The sequence below is a fragment of the Prionailurus viverrinus genome, chromosome D1 (genome assembly GCF_022837055.1).
Source record: "Prionailurus viverrinus isolate Anna chromosome D1, UM_Priviv_1.0, whole genome shotgun sequence".
NCBI lineage: Eukaryota > Metazoa > Chordata > Mammalia > Carnivora > Felidae > Prionailurus > Prionailurus viverrinus.
The window spans coordinates 10621381-10636506 of record NC_062570.1 but is presented as its reverse complement, the minus strand read 5'-3'; the positions used below and the strand labels follow the sequence as shown (position 1 = coordinate 10636506).

Below are 15126 nucleotides of genomic sequence, written 5' to 3'. Positions count from 1 at the left end.
TAGAAGTATTAGGCTAAGAGAAATAAATCAGACAAAGATAAATCCACATGATTTCACTCACGTAGAACCTAAAACGTAAATAAACAAAAAAGCAGAATCAGACCTATAAATACAAAGAACGGACTGATGGTTGCCAGAGGGAAGAGGGGTGAGAAAATGGTCAAAATGAGTGAAGGACAGTAGGAGATACAGACTTCCAGTTATAGAATGAGTAATTCACAGGGATAAAAGGCACAGCACAGGTAATACAGACAAAGATATTTTAATAGCATTGTAGGATGACAGATAGTGACTATACTAGTAGTGAGCATAGCAGAGGGTACAGAGTTGTGGAATCGCTATGATGTACACCTGAAACTAATGTAACATTGTGTGAGACCTATACTCAAAAACATTTTAATGTGATTTCTTAAGGGAGAAAAAATTCTGTATACAGTAATACCCAGTCAAATGTCCTTTAATGTTTAAAGGAAACAAATATGAGATATGCAAGAATTTTAAAAATATACTCCCATATTTTCCTTTTGTAAAAACATTTTAAAAACATATAAGGATATACAATATCCACTCTAATGCAATAACAAAAAAAATAAAAGACATATAATTGGGAAGGAAGAAACAAAACTGCCTTTGTTCACAGATGACATGATCATGTATATAGAAAATCCAAAAGAAAAAAAAAAACACCACCACACTTTGAACCTGATAAGTGATTATAGCAAGGTTGCACAATACATGATTAATATGCAAAAGTCAATTACTTTCCTATACACCAGCAATGAACAAGTGGAACTTGAAATTAAATACACCATTTATATTAGCCCTCCCCCAAAATTAAATCCCCAGGTGTAAATCTAACAAAATATGTACAAAAGCCATATGAGGAAAGCTGACAGATACCAAAGAAGAACCAAATAAACGCAAAGATGTTCCTGGGAAAAGACTCCCTATTATCACAATGTCAGTTCTTTAGAACTTACTCTGTAGATTCAATACATACCAATGAAAATCTCAGCAAGTTATTTTGACTCTACAGTTTATAGGGAGAAGAGAAAGATGTAGGATAGGCAACACAATATTGAAGAAACTAAGTTGGAGAACTGGAACTACCCAACTCCAAGACTTACTATAAAAAGAGTAACTGAGCAAATCTAAGAGTGGAAGAGAATGGTGATGGTGGGGAAAAAAGTCAAAAGCGTATCAAATTCCTTACCCTATAGGTACATAGTCAAATACATCTCATTTGCTATTTTTATCCCCATATATATATATTGACTTCTATTTGTGAGATTATCATGGGCTAATAATTTGGACTGACACTTCTGCTGCAAACAACTAAAATTCCAGAAAGGTGTTAGTCAATTCTCTTTAAAAGCAAAAAGAACCAGGGGCACCTGGGTGACTTAGTCAGTTAAGCATCTGACTTTGGCTCAGATCATGATCTTATGGGTTCACGCCCCACATCGGACTCTGTGCTCACGGTGCGGACCTTGGATCCTGCTTCTGATTCTTTGTCTCCCTCTCTCTCTGCCCTTCCCCTGCTCCTGCTCTTTCTTTCTCTCTCTGAAAAATAAACAAACATTAAACAAAACCAAAAAAAAAAAAAAAGGCAAAGAGGACCTGACAGCACACACACAAAGAAGCATCAGGCCAGAGTATGGGAATGGAAACCCAGTTGGGGAAAAAAAAACAATAAAGCAGGCTTTGTCCTGGGGATGTCTGTCTGTCTGTCTCTCTCTGCAAACTTGAGCTTTGCTTTTGACATTAAACTTTAGTGCCTGAACTAGACGAAAGGGGCAGATGTCACTTCAACATTTATCCAGCAACCCTCCTTACATAAAGCTGGGATCCCAAAAGACTGCAAGCTTCAAGGTGAAAGTGAACTAGAAGTAAGCCACCCCTCATTACCACCCTAGGATACTACTAGGAAAGTTATTTTGTCATTAGTCTAAAGGAAGAAGGACAAAGTAAAAAACAAAAACTTACCTGAGGAAAAGTGAAGAACACAAAATTAATGTTCAGAAATCAGTTGTGTTTCTATACACTAATAGCCAAGGAGTAGAAAGGGGAATTAAGAAAACAATTCCATTTACAATTGCACCACAAAGAATAGTAGGTACAACCAAGGAGGTGAAAGGTCTGTACTCTGAAAATTATAAAATATTGACAAAAGAAATTGAAAAGGACACAAGAGGAAACATAATCCATGCTTATGAAATATTGATAAAATGTCCAAATCACTCAAAGCAATCTACAGATCCGATGGAATCCCTATCAAAATACCAACAGCATTTTTCAAATATCTACAACAAATAATACTAAAATTTATATGGAATCACGAAAGACCCCAAATAGCCAAAGTAATCTTCAGAAAGAACAAAGCTGAAGCTATCACAATCCCAGATTTCAAGGCATGCTACAAAGCTACAGTAATCAAAACAGTATGGTACATAGACAAAAACACACAGATCAATGTAACAATTGAAATATGGTATGGTCAATTAACATACTACAAAGGAGGCAATAACATACAATAAGGAAAACACAGTCTTCAATAAATGGTGCTGGCAAAGTGGACAGCTACATGCTAAATAATGAAACTGAACCACCTTCTTACACATCACAAAAATAAACTCAAAGTGGACTAAAAACCTCAATGTGTGACCTGAAGCCATAAAACTCCAAAACAAAAACAAAATCATAGGGTAGCAATCTGACATCAACCTCAGCAACATTTTTTAGACATGTCCCCTTAAGCAAGGGAAATAAAAAAATAATTTAAAAAAAACTATTGGGACTACACCAAAATAAAAAGCTTTTGCACAGTGAAGGAAACCATGAGAAAAATTAAAAAGGCAAACTACAGAATGGGAGAAGATATCTGCAAATGATACAGCCAATAAAGGATTAATATCCAAAATACATAAGAACTTATGTAACTCAACACCAAAAAAATCCAATTAAAAAATAAACAGAGGACTTGGGCACCTGGGTGGCTCAGTCGGTTGAGCGTACAACTTCAGCTCAGGTTGTGATCTCAGTTTGTGGTTTCGAGCCCCACATCAGGCTCTGTGCTGAAGCTCGGAGCCTGGAGCCTGCTTCGGATTCTGTGTCTCCCTCTCTCCCTCTGTCCCTCCCCTGCTCACTCTGTCTCTCTCTCAACATTAAAAAAAATTTTTTTAATTAAAAAAATAAAAATAAACAGAGGACCTAAATAGACATTGTTCCAAAGATATACAGATGGCCAAGAGACACATGAAAAGATGCTCAACATCACTCATCATCAGGGAAATATAAGTCAAAACCACAAGGAGATACCACCTCACACCTGTCAGAATGGCTAAATCAAGAAACAAGTGTTGATGAGGATGTGGAGAAAAAAGAACCCTCATGCACTGTTGATGAGAATGTCAATTGGTGCAACCACTGTGGAAAACAGTATGGAAGTCCCTCAAAAAATTAAAAATAGAAATACAATACGATCCAGTAGTTCTACTATTGGATATTTACCCAAAGAAAACAAAAAACACTAATTCAGAAAGATATGCGTGTCCCTTTGTTTATTGCAGCATGATTTACAACAGCCAAGATATGGTAGCAATCCAAGTGTCCATCAATAGATGAATGGATAGAGTAGATACGGTACACACATACAAAATACCACTCAGGCATAAAAAAGTGAGATCTTACTATTTGCAACAATATGGATGGACATAGAGGGTATTATGCTGAGTGAAATAAGTCAGACCAAGATAAATACCTTGTGATTTACTTACATGTGGAATCTTAAAAATAAAACAAACAAAAACAGGAAGAGACCCATAAATACAAGAACAAACTGATGGCTGGAGGGATGGCATATACAAAATGTGTGAAGGGGAGTGGGAAATACAGGTTTCCAGTTATGGGATAACTAAGTCACAGGCATGATAGGAACAGCATAGGGAATATAATCAATGGTATTATAAGAGCGTTGCATGGTGACAGATGGTAGCACACTTGGGAGCATAGCATAAAGCATAGATGTGGAATCACTATGTTGTATATCTAACAGTAATGTAACACTGTGTGTTACCCATACTTCATTTCAAAACAACTTATCTAAGAAGTTTCTAATGCAAACAGCTCTTGAGATGTAAATGAAATTCACATAACTTGGTTAGAAGAAAAAAACCTTACAGCATGAATTTAATGTTCTCGACTGGTAGTTCCCCTGTGCATGCAACAGAAATAAAAATAAATCCTCTCTGAAGAATACGCCTTCATATTATGCCTCAAACAATCTCTAAAAATAATTTCTGTGAGGACAATGACTTTCATCCAGTCAAAAATAATATAACAGATTAAATAAAAGGAATGAGAAGCAGAAATAAGAACAGAAACAGATGCACAATGACTTCAGATACTGAAATTATCAGGCTAGATTATAATACAATTACCCTCACTGTGTTTAAAGAAGTAAAATACCAGTTTTAAAATACCTGCAATTAATCTCTGCAATGAAGCTGTAAAAAGCAATAGCATATATTTTTTTCAATAAACAGAATCTCTAGGAACTTCTTGGAATAAAAACAATGGATAGCTGTATCTGTTGACAGACATTACTAGAGAATTAGCAAAGCAGACAGGGCAGAAGAAATGCTTCAGAATATAAACCAGAGTTTCAACAGGAAAAGGGAGAGAGAATAAGGGAGTGGCAATATTTGAAATGATAATGGCTAAGAATTTTCCAGAATTAATGAAAGACACCAATATACAGATTTAAGAAGCCAAACAAATCCTATAAAGTGTGAATAAAAAGAAAGCCACATCCAATCCCAACACAGATAATCTAAAGAACATCAGAGAAAAAGAAAAATTTTTTTTCCTGAAAGATACATTACTTCTACCTAAGGAACAACAGTTACCCTGATAACCAACTTCTCAACAGCAACAAGGGCACCAAGTCAAAATGTTATCTCTGTGTACTATAAGGAAGCAAGTGCCCATCTAGAATTCTATTCCTCACACACACACACACACACACACCCAAAAGTACCTTTCAAAAATGAGGGTGAAATGAAGACATTTTCAGACCAATAATAACTGAGTATTCCCAGTCACATTTTAACCAGAGAAAACTCTAAAGGATATACTTCAGGCAAAGAGAAGGTAATCTCAGATAGTACGACTGAGATTCAAAAAGAAATGAAGAAATGGGGTGCCTGGGTGGCTGAGTCGGTTAAGAGTCCAACTGCAGCTCAGGTCATGATCTTGTGGTTCTTGGGTTCGAGCCCTGCATGCGGCTCTGTGCCTATAGCTCAGAGCCTGGAGCCTGCTTCAGATTCTGTGTCTCCTTCTCTCTCTGCCCCTCCACTGCTCATGCTGTCTCTCTCCCTCAAAAATAAATATTAAAAAAAATTCTTTTTAAAGAAATGAAAAATTCACAACATAGTGAATATGTGGGTAAATCTAAATATTGACTACATAAGACTAATTTGAAATGTTTCAAAGAATAAAAAATTAAAAATTAAAATCTATGCCAATAACATATAAGCCAGGAAGGTGATAGAAACACTTACAATAACCTAAGTTTCTTGCATTATCAGAAGGAGGTAAGGATGTCAATTAACTTCAAACTTTGACAAATTAAGTATAATAGTATTTAGGTAACCACCAAAGGAATAAAAACACATTAAGTATTTCCAAACTGGCTGAAAGAAAACATGTTTAAAATTATAATACTCCATAAATCCAAACGAAAAGGAAGGAAGGTAAAGAAACATAGAACAGATTGAATAAATGGAAACTACAAAATAAGGTGGTAGATTTAAATGCAAACATATTAGTAATTACACTAAATTTAAATGGACTGAATGCTCTAAATAAAAAATAGTCATGCTGGATTAAAAGTAAAAACCTATCAAAAATATCACTCTCTCAAGAAGCACATCAAAACCGTAAGGATACAACAAAGTTGCAGTAACAGATAGTGGTTCTATGGTTATTTGCCTAAAAACTACAGGTCTTCCATAACTTTTGATGAGGTTACATCCTAAAAAGCCCATCTTAAGTTGAAAATATTGTTAAATTGAAAATGCATTTAACACAACTAACCTATCAAACATCATAGCTTAGCCTCACGTACTTTAGATGTACTCATGACACATTAGCCTACAGTTAGGCAAAGTCACCTAACATAGAGCCTATTTTACAACAGAGTGTTGAGTATCTCATATAACTTATTGAATACTGTACTGAAAAGTGACAAACAGAATGACTGCATGGGTACAGACGGTTGTCAGTATATTGGTCTACCCTTGTGATCGCATGGATGACTGGGAGCTTCAGCTCACTGGCATTGCCCCACATCACGAGAGAGGACCATGCCACATATTGCTACCTAGGTGAAAATCAAAATTCAAAGTTTAAAGGACAGTTTCTTTTTTTTTTTTTTTTAATTTTTTTTCAACGTTTTTATTTATTTTTGGGACAGAGAGAGACAGAGCATGAACGGGGGAGGGGCAAAGAGAGAGGGAAACACAGAATCGGAAACAGGCTCCAGGCTCTGAGCCATCAGCCCAGAGCCCGACACGGGGCTCGAACTCACGGACTGCGGGATCGTGACCTGGCTGAAGTCGGACGCTTAACCGACTGCGCCACCCAGGCGCCCCTAATGGACAGTTTCTACTGAATATGTATCGCTTTCATACCATCATAAAGTCAAAAATTTTTAAGTCCAATCTTCATTAAGCCAGGGACTGTCTAAACTCAATACTAAACATATGTATTTAATGCTTTTTCTTTAATATCACAAAAACTTGTTTTATTTTTGAGAGACTATACACACATAGGCTGGGGATGGGCAGAGAGAGAGGGAGACAGAGGATCTGAAGTGGGCTCCACACTGACAGCAAAGAACCCTATGCAGGGCTCGAACCCATGAACCATGAGATCATAACCTAAGCCAAAGCCAGATGAGTGAGCCACCTAGACACCCCTCACAAAAACTTTTTAAAGTACACACTTAAATGTTTCTAATATCAAAGGTAATCAGTAATATAATTTAAAATAGGACCTATTTTCTAAATCACTGAAGAATACTAAAAGATATAAAACATATTCCATATAGCTTAGAAAAGAAAAAGCAAGCAGCATAAAAATAAGCACAAAATAGGTGGTAAATATAAAAACAAATAAATCATGAAATAAATATAAGTTTAACTATCCCATTAAAACAAAAATATTGGGGCGCCTGGGTGGCGCAGTCGGTTAAGCGTCCGACTTCAGCCAGGTCATGATCTCGCGGTCTGCGAGTTCGAGCCCCGCGTCAGGCTCTGGGCTGATGGCTCAGAGCCTGGAGCCTGTTTCCGATTCTGTGTCTCCCTCTCTCTCTGCCCCTCCCCCGTTCATGCTCTGTCTCTCTCTGTCCCAAAAATAAATAAACTTTGAAAAAAAAAAAATTAATAAAAAAAATAAATAAATAAATAAATAAATAAATAAATAAATAAATAAAAACAAAAATATTCTCCAGTAGCACTACAAATTCACATCTTACATATGCTTCCTGCAAGAAATAGACATAAAGCAAAACAGTAAAAAAAAAAAAAGTAAAAAAAATGCATACATATATATATATAATGAAGAATACAGATTTTTCAGGCCAGTGCAGAACAATGCAGCCCAGATATGGCAATATCAAACTCTGAAAAGGTTTTATTCCAAGCAAAAAGCATTCAACAAAACATAAAATGTCACTTTGTATTTATAAAAGTTACAATCCACAATGAAAACAGTCATTAATTTTTATATATCAAATAATTTGGCTTCAAACTATAAAAAGCAAAAATTATTGGAAACACAGGAAAATTGATAAATGCATAATTGTGGAGCACTTACACAACTCTTTGATAGATTAAGAAGGAAAAATAAGTGAAGACAGAGGATTTGAATAAAATTAATAGGCTGGAATTAATAGAAATACATCAAACAATGTATCCTACAATCACCAAATATACCTTCTTTTCATCTACCCAGGAAATATTTATAAAAATTGACAGGAAAAGCTTCAATAAGTCCCTAAATGCATATACCATGTTAGCAACATTCTCTGACAACATAAAACTAGGAATTAAGAACAAAAGTGTTTAGGAAAAAAAAAACTTTAAAAACCCTTTCCTAAATTAAATATCTCAAAGAAAAAGTATCAAAATTAGGTACATGTATCAAGCTATTTATATTACTTCAATATTTGAATTCAAAGCTCAACAAGAGAGGCATGATGAAAAAAATATTACGGTACTTCTATTAGGCAGGTGACAGGAAGTTTTTCAAAGAATTTTAATGGCATGAAAAAATATTAATGGTTAAAAATGGTAATTTTATATATTATGTACCATAATAATTACAGATAACATCAAGTATATATACTTGTGTATGACATAGGATATAAACTGCCTATCTGTATCATGCAGAATTCATAAGTTGAAACCATAAATCCCAGCGTGGTTGTATTTAGACATGGGGCCTCTCGAAAGTAATTAAGGTTACGTGAGGTCATAATAAGGGTGCCCTGATCCAAAAGGATCAGTGTCTAGTAAGACACGAGAAAGCTTACTCTTGCTGTCTTCCTCATCCCTACACAGAGTCAGACACCAAGAAAAGACCACGTGAGGACAACAGAGAATGTGGCGGTCTGCAACCAAAGGGGACAGCTCTCATCAGACCCCAATCCTACAAGCACCCTGATGCTGGACTTCCCAGCCTCCAAGACTGTGAAAAAAACAAAAACAAAAAACTGTCATTTGCACCATCAAGTAGGTGATATTTTGTAAAGTAATCCAAGCTAAGACAACATAGAACAGGGCATAGAGAAAATGCAGCAAAATCCTAATCCAGTTGATTTTGTTGTATTATAGAGTTACAGATGATCTGTACACATTTCTTTATTCTCTGTTGTGAATATGTAACTTTTATAATTAGAGTAGAAGCTGGATACATAATAAATATTAGGAAAAAAGACTACTGTGTACCAAGAAAAGGCTGAACCAACCCTCACACCACCCTGTAAAAATGACTTTGGGTAGTTAACACAGTACACCTGGTCAATGAAAAAATTCCTAAGCTAATAACTGGAGAACTTGGAATAAAAATGGATAAAGATGATAGAATCTTCTCTCCTTTGCTGGAAAAGGGTTTTGTTTTTTAAAATTATATTTTTAATATATTTTCAACATGTTTTAAAATACATATGTACATGTACACAAATACATGTATATACAGCTGCAAAGTATTTCCATTAAAACTTCTTACTTAAACCCTATGCTACCAGAAAGACCACTACAACCATTTTACAGATTACATAACTAAAGCACAGAAAAGTTAGGGCAATGACAAAGCCAGTCCACAAACCCTGGTCCCATGAGGTCACATTTAATATTCTCCCTACATCAAGTTGCATCGAAGTGTTTCTGGCTCAGAAGCAACTCTATAATTTTCTATTCAATGTTGGATGAAAGCTAATATTTGACAGAGTTTCTATCCCCTACTAAATATTTCACTGGGCCAGTCTCAATGTTGCCTAAAATATATATTCTAAGTAAATCTCTCAGTATGATCTTCCATTTCACTAATTCCCTCAAGAGATTCAGGCAGGAGTTTATCTCACTATGTTGTTATTTTAATGAAAATATTTTTGATTCATGGGACTTCTACCTCATCCTTGTTCATAGTTGTTTATCATTTCTGCCTCTTGCTTCAAGATATATTTTAATGATTACATCCTTTCTTTAAAGATCATACACCTATTCTATAGGGAGCCTGGCTCAGTCAGTTTAGCGTCCAACTCTTGATTTCAGCTCAGGTCATGATCTCCGGGTTGTAAGATCAAGCCCCACAATGGGGCCCAGGAAGGAGCCTGCTTAAAATTCTCTCTCTCCACCCCACCCCCCACTCACACTCCCTCTCAAAAATAAAAATAAAAAATAAAGATCATAGACATATTCTAAAATCATTTACACATTGCTCTACCATTCTCATTCCATCTAACATGAACTCATACAACCTATGTTTCTGTTTTTGGCTAGGTCTCCACATTAGTCTTCCTCATGGTTTTAGAATTTTTGTCTGCAGGCTCATCTTCAGCAAAAGCTTTTTCTTTTTCTCTTTTTCCCTTTTGCTATTTCACTCTTGTTTTTACTTTCTTCCACTCCAGAAAGGTTTCTATTGGCCTCCAGCCAGCCTGAGGCCCCTAGAATAGAATCCATCTTCCCTCAGTCAGCCTTGCCGTGATATCATCATCACAGGTCTCATCACTGCCTGTCACAGTATGTGGCTCTGCCTAGAGTCTGGCTGCAAGACTGCATCTGCCTCCTTCAACTTCCCTTGGTCTCTAACACCCTAAGACAACCTAAGGTTATGGGTGAGCACATTCTAGGGAGCCACACTCCATATTAACTCTGAATTACCAGCTGTGTGGATTAAGACCAGAAACCTCTTTCTTTGCCTTATCTCTAAAGTGGGCCTAATAATTAGGTCTACTTCATAGGACTGTAACAATACATTAACCCAAACAAGAAGTTTAGAACAATGCATGACACATAGCAAGCGCTCAGTAAGTATGAGCTCTAATTCCAATGAGACGACCTCAACAGCTCTTTTTAGCTCCTGTCCCACACAGGGAAACTCTACCCTCTTTATTTCAGGTCAAACTCTAGCCCGCTGTCCTGTGTGGGAGCACTTTACATCTCTTTACACAAGTTATGAACTCGCCGCCTAAACTTGCTTGTAGTCCTGGAGCTTAGCAGGCCTACAGAGTGGCCGTGTGTCTTACGTGTTGTTTCTGCACCATTTGTAGCCATGTAGGTTGTATTTTGTTGTTGAGTTTGGTAGGTGTTTTACAGTTTCTATTTTTACCTACTGCTTGGAAAGGTAGAGAGGGATTCGGCTGCGGCTCACCTCCTACCCACGGACTTGCAGTACAATCTTTAGTTTTTATTGAGGTATAATTGACATATAACTCTGTGTTAGTGTTAGATGTACAACATGATTTGATATGCGTGTATATTATAAAAAAATGTTAACTAAACTTGTAACAGTCACCAAACATGGTTATAATTTTTTGTGAGAAGAACTTTTGACATCTACTTTCTTACGAACTTTCAAATACACAATATTAAGTAGAGTCACCATACTACACATGACATTCTCAGGACATTTCTCTTAGAAACTCGAGTTTGTACCTTTTATGATCACCTTCACCCATTCCATCCCCCAACCCTCTGCCTCTGGTGACCACCAATTTTTTCTCTGTACCTATGAGTTCAGGGTTGTTTTTTTAAGATTCCACTAACAATGAGATCATTCTGTATTTGTCTTTTTCTGACTTATTTCACTTAGCATAATGTTAAGGTCCATCCAAGTTGCTGCAAATGGCAGGATTTCCTTTTTTATGGCTTAATAATATTCCCCTCTGCATACATACACTACAGCTTATCTAATCATCGGATGATGGACACTTGTATCTCTAGGTCTTCAATATTGTAAATAACGCTGCAGTGAACATGGGGGTGCAGATATCTTTAAGATAGTCATTTCATTTCCCTCAAATAAATATCCACAAGTGGAATTGCTACATCACATGGTAGTTCTTTTTTTTAAACTTTTCTGAGGAAGCTTCACGCCGTTTTCCATAGTGGCTGCACCAATTTACATTCCCACCCATAACTGTAACACCATCTTGACTCTTCTTCAGACTCTGATGCTGGTCACACTAAGCTACACTCTACCACCCAGGAAGGCATCACTGTCTCCAAAAGCAAAAGAGCACATCACCCAGAGAAGGGAGACCCAAGTTTTTCTCTTCTGATTAGGAGCTCTTCCAAGATGACTACTGTGTCTCTGGTAGATAATGATTGATCCAACACAAGCTTAGCTAATTAAACATATTTCATCATGAAGAAAAGGTTTTCTGTCTCCATTCCCTGCCTTCCTGGACCACTTCTGTCAGCGTCCTACCTGAGCCCCTTCAAAGCTTGAGTCTGTGTCTTCTAGTGTGGTGCTTCCCAAACCTAGCTATCAGTTCTCTTTCTAAAAACACAACACCCCAAGCCCTCTCCCCAGACTTAGTATGTAGTACTCCTGGAAAGGGACCCAGGGGACTGATTTTTTGTTGAAGTTCTAAATCTAAGTGGCTTTACTACATACCTATCAGAATGACTAAAATCATAAAGACCGATGGTACAAATGTGCAGGGATGTGGAGCAACTTGCCCTCACTGCTGATGGGAATGTAGGAAGTGAAGCATACAGCTACCACATGTAACCATTTCATACAATAGCCAGGTCACACCTAGATTCTACCTAAGAGAAAGGAAAATTAAAGTACGCAAAGTTATATGTACATAGATGCTCACAGCAGTCTTCCTTGTAACAGCCCCAAACAGCAAACAACCTAAACATCCACCAGCAGGTGAATGATTCAACAACTCATGGTAAACCATGCAGGGGACTACTGCTCGGCAAGAAAATGCACTACAGATACATGCAACGATGTGGATGAAACTCAGGGTAATTACACTGAGTGACAGAAGCCAGACCACTCCCCACAAGAAAGACTACATATTACAGTATTCTGTTCATAGCAAATTCTGGAGAATGGACACTAGTCTACAGCAATGAAAAGCAGATCATTGGTTGCCTAGAGAGGCAACAGGGAGGAAAGGAGGGAAGGTGGGTGGTATTACAACAGGACTCAATGAAACTCTGTGGGATGATGAATACATTCATTACCTTGATTATGGTGATGTTTTCACACATATAGACACATGTCAAACTTACCAAATTGTATATGTGAAATGTACAGTTTATTGTACCTCAAGTTTAAAAGTATAAATTGCTGGGGCACCTGGGTGGCTCAGTTTGTTGAACATCTGACTTCGGCTCAGGTCATGATCTCACAGCTCATGGGTTGGAGCCTGACATCGGGCTCTGTGCTGACAGCTCAGAGCCTGGAGCCTGTTTCAGATTCTATGTCTCCCTCTCTCTCTGCCCCTCCCCTGCTCATGCTCTCTTTCTCTCTCTGTCAAAAGTAAACATTAAATAAATTTTTTAGAAGTTTTTAAAAAATTATAAAAATCTAAACGGTCTTCCAGAAACGGATGGCCTAATCCTGAAAAGCCACTGGACTCAAGTCACTGACCCCATACACTACCTCATGTACCATGCCCACCAGCCACCAGGTGGCACCAATCCCAATTGTGTGCTTCAAGTTCCACCCTGACTACACTCAGGTCACCCTTACATTAATGGTTTAGAAAAAAAAAAAATTTAAAGAGATGCAGACTTAAATAAACACTAAGTATTTTTAATTTAACTATTTGTTATCTCCTTTACCCAAGTAGCTGGTAACCAAGGACTTTAGAGAAAAAAATCTGTTGCCACTGTGCCCACAAGTATTTACTGAGCACCACCAGGCATAGCACAGGGCTAGATGCCCTGGGGTAGAGGGGCACAATGGAGGGACCAGTAAAAACGAATGTAACACAATCTTGCCCAAGAGGTAATGAAGCACAGTGGCTCAGAGCTTGGGCTTAGCATTCTGACAGCTAAATAAATAGCTTGGTGGCAGCAACAAAACCACTACTTTAAATAACTGAATTTTTCACTTTTCAAATAATTAGGTTGCATCAAATGGACAGATAGAGGCTGGCACCAAATCTTAAATTACTGTGGTGTTCTCCATGAGCAGAAGAGGAGTATTATCTTACAGGCTCCAGTCCAGTGCAGGGAATGTGAATAGGGAAACTTTAAGGGAAAGTCTAGGGAGGAGTATTTATTGTGGGTAGGGAGGAAGTGGCAGAAAATAGGTCTTCAGGTTTTTAAATTGGCGAGGGGCATGATCAGATATACATTTTAGAAAAATAAATCTAGAAGATGGATTGGAGTTGAGATGAGAGTGAGGCCCAGCAGACAATTAGGAGGCTTCTGCAATCATCCCAGACATGGCTGATGAAGCACTGACCCTCAGGGAGGAAAAATTAATCATGTGAAAGTAAAAAACAACTTAATTTGGTTAGCCTCTCTGGAGTCCTTTTAAAGAACAAATAAAAAGTTGAATTCATCTAATATTTTAGTTAAGAACAAGTAACAAACTGTATCCAATAAATACAGAGATATTTTCAGTATACTTAATGTTAGGAAAGACAGTCTCATGCACGCTCTCCTCTTTCAACCCCTATCAGCGACATAAGAATGGGCCATGGGCCTGGAACACTTCCTTATCGAGAGATAAAGAGCCCACACAGTTTGTGTTGAACTTATTGCCTTGTGTGGGATTATCTCACCTGGTTTCAGACCCACTATGTGTTCCTTTGTTCTGCCTAAGCATGGGTGTCATATGGCACTTCACAACCCCAGTGTGATATTTGTCCTTTGTGGGGAGGGATCAGGGTCGTCCATTGCAGCACAAGATAGGTATATGCAGGCCACCTCCCTGTGTTGGCTGCTGAGAGGAACCTGTTGGCCACTGGGGAGTTGATAGCCCAATACTGAAGGTGATCTTGCCATCTCTTCTTTCTGTAAACAGAGCATTGTTCCATGCAGTTCTGATGCCAGACTTTCCTTGGTGACGCCAAGGCCAAGATTCAGTGTACAGAAGTGCTCAGCATCTATTCCTAGCGATAAGAAACAGATGCCATTGTTCATCAATTAAAAGCAGTATTATAGCCAATGGGTTGGGAGTAGGGAGGAGAATGCCTAGCTGTTGCCATGGGGCAGATGGAAGAGGAAGACTTTAACCAACACCCTGAGATTAAGAATGGAGAGAAGGATAGAGGTTTAAAAACTGTTTACAAGGTAACTTTGATAGGACTCAATATATTAAACAAGAAATATACTAACCATGCCACTCAGTGTCTCTACGCCAGCTTCCCTTATGAAAGTAACTGTCCAGTTCACATCATTTGGAGAAAAGTGGTCCTATTTCATATCACAGTAACTTGCTCCTCCTGTGGCAGGTGCTTGGGGTAGGATGATCACCTGTCATAAGGGAAGGCTTTCAATAGGCTGACAAGTACCCCATAATGAGGCCTAGCAAGACGAGCCAAGCCAGTCTGATTCCTGATCCCATGAATCAGAAACATTGAACATG

At 37.7% G+C, this 15126-nt stretch overlaps 1 long non-coding RNA gene across 1 annotated transcript in view; it reads right to left on the bottom strand.

The window, feature by feature from the left end:
• LOC125176297 (uncharacterized) overlaps positions 1 to 15126 on the bottom strand; it is a 509320-nt gene that overhangs the window by 460659 nt on the left and 33535 nt on the right. The window lies entirely within an intron of this gene.